We start from the raw sequence: 4,882 nt of genomic DNA on the forward strand, positions 1-4,882 counted from the left end.
CAGTTGAGAGGCAGAGGTAGGTGGATCTCTGTTGGTTTAAGGCTAGCCTGGTCTACACAGAAAGTTCCAGGCTAGCCAGTGTGATACAGTGAAACTGTCTCAAACAGCAACAATGACAGCAGCAGCAGCAGCAATAACAACAAACAGCCAAGCAAACAAAATATCATTAGTGATTAAATGATTAGTTTAAAAAAAAAAGTGTATATCTAGTATCTTTTGAGTGGCTGTAATCATTCCACTAGATGTCAGAGTAGCCTAAAAAGTTAATTGCTATACAATGAAAGTATTGCGTGAGATTGCAGTTAAGCTATTTGGTACGTTTCTGTTAGTTTAATGAAGAGAGAGACTTCTTTTGTCAATGCCTGGGAATCTGAGGTTGTACATGTCTTGTGATTGCATATTGAGTATGAACGTTGTAGTTCTCCTGTGCTATAGAAACTGTGGGGTTTTCACTAAGCCTTGAACTCTCAACTGTAAAATGGCTATGAAACATGAAAGCTATTAACATCTTATTGAGAACCAAATACAAGCCAGGTACTTTACTAATATTTTAATGTTGTGTCATATTTATCCTCAAGTCATGGCAATAATTAAGACTATCTCAAAGGCTGGCAAGATGGCTCAGTGGGTAAGGGTGCTTGCTGCCATGCCTGATGACCTGACCCTGACTCCTAAGACCCACGTGGGGGAAAGGAAAGAACCAGTTTCTGTAAGATGCTCTGGAACATGCGCACGCACACACACACACACACACACACACACACACACACACACAGAGTAAATCTCAATAAAATATTCTGAGTGAGATAATTTATTTTGAAAACTAGATTTTAAAGATGTCGAATAACTAGTTTTAGAAACTTTAACCTATTGTTTGTGATTATTTATAAAAATAGATACATATTTATAAAAACTGAAGATGTCTTAATAATGTGAGACTTGTTAATGCTCAGGATTTTGTTTGTGTTAGGCAGATGATGCTGTTGACTTGTGGCATGGAGTAGGCCGGTCATGGAATGAGCATCGTGTTTGTAATTAGACCCTGATTGTCAGCAACACCATTTGTAGCCTGCATCTGATTTGAGCAAGTCATTTCATACGTCTGATCTTTAGTTCTCTTATTAATAAAGTGGAGATACAGCCTAACGTCTGCTCTGCTATGATGAAATAAGGTTAAATAAGAAAATGTACACTACCTACTGTAGTGGCCATTTATAGTTCAGTAGGTCTGTGTGGTATTTTTGTGACTCTGAGAGCAAAGCAAAATTACTATGGATTAAAACCCCTACTATTTGAGTCATGGTAGCTGACCTAGTGTCTGTGCCCATGCATGTCTGAGTGTATCAATAGACAACTCACATATAAAAACTAATATTTAATTTTACAAAACAACCATGCTTCCATTGAAAAGCTAAGAATTACAATAACTTATTTTGCACTCAGCCAACATCTGTTTAAGTCAAGGAAACAAAACTGATACCATTTTTAGTGGGAGAGATGGTTTAGCAGTTAAGAGCATTTGTTGCTCTTACAGAGGACCAGAGTTCGACTGTTGGCTCCCCTATCAGGTGATTCTCAGCTTTCTGCAAGTCCAGCTTCAAGAGATCAGGCATCCTCCTCTGGCCTTTGTTGGCACCTGAACTCTAGTGCATATAACCCTCTGCCCCATGCACATAATTTAAAAAAATAAAACTTTTTAAAAATCCAATACTGTTAGCTTAAATCACCTTCTTGTCCCCATGCAAAGCATCTTGATGAAGAATTTAGTATGTTTCTTCCCTATTTCTAATCACAAACAAATATAGTACTATTTGTATTTAATCTCTGTGCGTTATATAACAAATTGCCTGTCTTTCTTCAGTTTTCCTTACTCAGAATTATACGTTTGAAATGTTCAGTGTACTTCCTTCAGTTTTGCTTTTGCTGGTAAGGTGTTTTTGTTTGTTTGTTGTCAACTTGATACAAACTAGTGTCCCCTGTGAGGAGGAGGACTCAACTGAAGACTTGCCTCTGTCACACTGGCCTTTGAGCTGTCTTTGAGGGCGTTTTCTTGACTGATGATAGATGTGGGAGGGCCCAGTCCCCTGGGGATGGTGTCACTTATCGGCAGGTGGTTCTGGCTTGTGTAGCTGAGCATGTCAGAACAAGAAAGTCAGTAAGGAGCTTTTCTCCATGGTCCCCACCCTGGGTTGTCTCAGTGCTAGACTGGGAAGGGCACATGTCAGCCAAATAAGTCCTTTCCTTCCCTCCTCAGGGTTGGTTTTAGTCAATCTTTCATTATAGCCACAGAAAGTAACCAGGTCAGTATAAGAGTTGATCAATGAGCTCCCATCTTACTTGTTGAGTTCCTTCTGAAATTTAGAGTTGTTTTTGGTTTTGATTCTTAATTTTTAAATGCCATGTGTGGCTAGGGTGCACATCTTTTGTGCATGTGTGTGTGTGTGTGTGTGTGTGTGTGTGTGTGTGTGTGTGTGTCAGGGTTTTTGTGTAGCCTTTGATGTCCTGGAGTCACTTTGTAGACCAGGTGGGCCTTGAACTCACAAAGATCCACCTGCCTCTGCTTCCTCAAGTGCTGGGTTTAAAGGCCTGCACCATACGTAAAGGGACTTTTATTTGCCTGTGTTGTTTGTTGTCTTGAAGTCTTAGGCCTAGTCCTGGAAGCTTCTGGGTGCCACATAGTCTAACCTGGGCCTAAACTGTTTTTAGCCTCCGAGACTTACTGCTTAATAAGCCTTTCTTGTTCTTCCTGAGCTCTGGGCTGGTTGGTTCAGCTCAGCTGTTCTGGTTCAAACTCCTCTCTCAGCTGACTTCCTCAGTCTAGTTTCTCTCTCAGCCCCTGAATTGCTCTCCTTGGCCTCAGACTAACTCCAGCAATCATTTTTAATCTTCTGGATCCTTCCTGTGCTCTGGCTTGTTCTGTCTTCACCTGTGCCTAGCTTGTTCTCACATTTAGCCTCTCTCTGTAAAACTCTCCTGGTAGAGACGCCTCTTCTCTTCTCTGCATCTTTGTGCTAAGGCTGTCAACCATTTTAAGGTCATTACCTACGTTATGGAGGTCATTTTATAAATGCTAATCACATCGAGAAAGTTCCTCAGTAGCCACGTCTTGTGTTTGAAGAGGCTAGGTACTGTAGCCCAGCCAAGTTGATACATCAGAAGAGATATAAATTATTAAATATAAGCCAGACACAGTGGCACACACCTGTAATCCCCACTCTCATGGAGGTAAAGGCAGGTGGATCTCTGTAAGTTCCATGCCAGCTCGGTCTACAAAGTGAGTCTAGGACAGCCAAGGCGAAAAGAAATCCTATCTTGGAGAAAAAAAAAGTCATGTGCACTGATATTTTGCCTACACGGATGTCTGTGCATCTCATGTGTACAGTGCCCACAGCAGTGGGAAGAGGGTGCTGTATTCCCGAGAGCTGGAGCTCCTAAGGCCATGAGCCTCCATGTGGGTGCTGCAAACTGAACCTTGGTCTCTGCAAGACCTACCCAGTGCTCTTAGCTTCAGTTCTCCAGCCTTCTGGTCCCGATTCTTAAAACCAATCTGCAATTTGTCTATTTGATGCTTGAGATGATGTTTTTGCCATCACTCAAGTGGAGCCCGCACTGGTCTTCATCTTGTGATCCTCCTTCCTTAGCCTTTCGAGTATTGGGATTACAAGCATCTGCCATCATATCCAGATCTAGTGAGTACTTTCCTTAACAGATTCTGGAACACAAATGCAAACACACACACACACACACACACACACACACACACACACACACACACACACACCCACACACCCACCCCTGTAAGCAGTGTGCATGCTTTCATACTTGCAAATTTCCTCCACCAGAAAGCTCCCGTTCCTTCTTCTTTTTTTTTTTTTTAATCAAAACTGGACACATTTTTTTTTCAGTGATAATGTGGTCATGCACAGATTTTTAAAAATATTAACTCATTTTTGGATTATGGCATGAAGTCTACTCCGTACTATTGTTTTTTCATGTGTTCTTTTGAATTTACCTTGTTGGTATTTCATGATTTCATGGTGCTTCTTTTAGTTAAAAAGTTCTTGAAATCTTGCCTCTAAAGAAAGGGCTTTCAAGAGGCTACAAAGATGGCTCAGGGGTTAAAAGCACTGGGTGCTCTTTCAGAGGACGCAGGTTCAATTCCCAGTGCCCACGTGGCAGCTCACATCTATCAGTAACTCCAGTTCCGGGGGATCTGACACCCTCACACAGATATGCATGCAAACAAAACATCAATGTACATAAAATAAAAATCATTAAAAAGGGGCTTCCTCTAATAAAGCTTTCTTCCTCAGGAAGGGAATACCAGAACAACATTACTAGCTTAATTTTCATTGTATTAGCTTATAATTCTGTTCTGAAACTTTACACTTTAAGATTAATGCTATAAAGTGGATACTTTGTATTTCTTTAAGTTCTCACATTATCACATTCGAATAATATTGTATGTGTATTGTTGATGTGATTGGGCCAATTTGTTTTTTTCTTTGAAAGTGTAAAAGTATTATTTAGCAAATATTTATTGGATATCTACTACATATTGAGTTTTGCCCTGCTCTAGTTGCACATCTTGGTGATGCTCTTAAGATCAAAGATGGTTCCAGAAATGAAACAAACTATTATTGTGATGCCCTCAAATTCGTAGGCAAAGGCACTCTTGGTAGGCGTTTTGTGCCTTGTACTAATAAAACACCTTTAGTCGATGACAAAGGGCATTTGAGTCTATGACCACTTTAGACCATTTTTCTTTACAAATTGCTTCCATAGTCTCTTTTGATTTCAGTTGTGTAAACAGAAACTATTTTTCCACCATCTCTTACAAATAACTCAACTAAACTATTATATATGCAGAATTACTTTCAAG

The sequence above is a fragment of the Acomys minous genome (genome assembly GCF_964271855.1).
Source record: "Acomys minous genome assembly, chromosome: 14".
Taxonomy (NCBI): Eukaryota; Metazoa; Chordata; class Mammalia; order Rodentia; family Muridae; genus Acomys; species Acomys minous.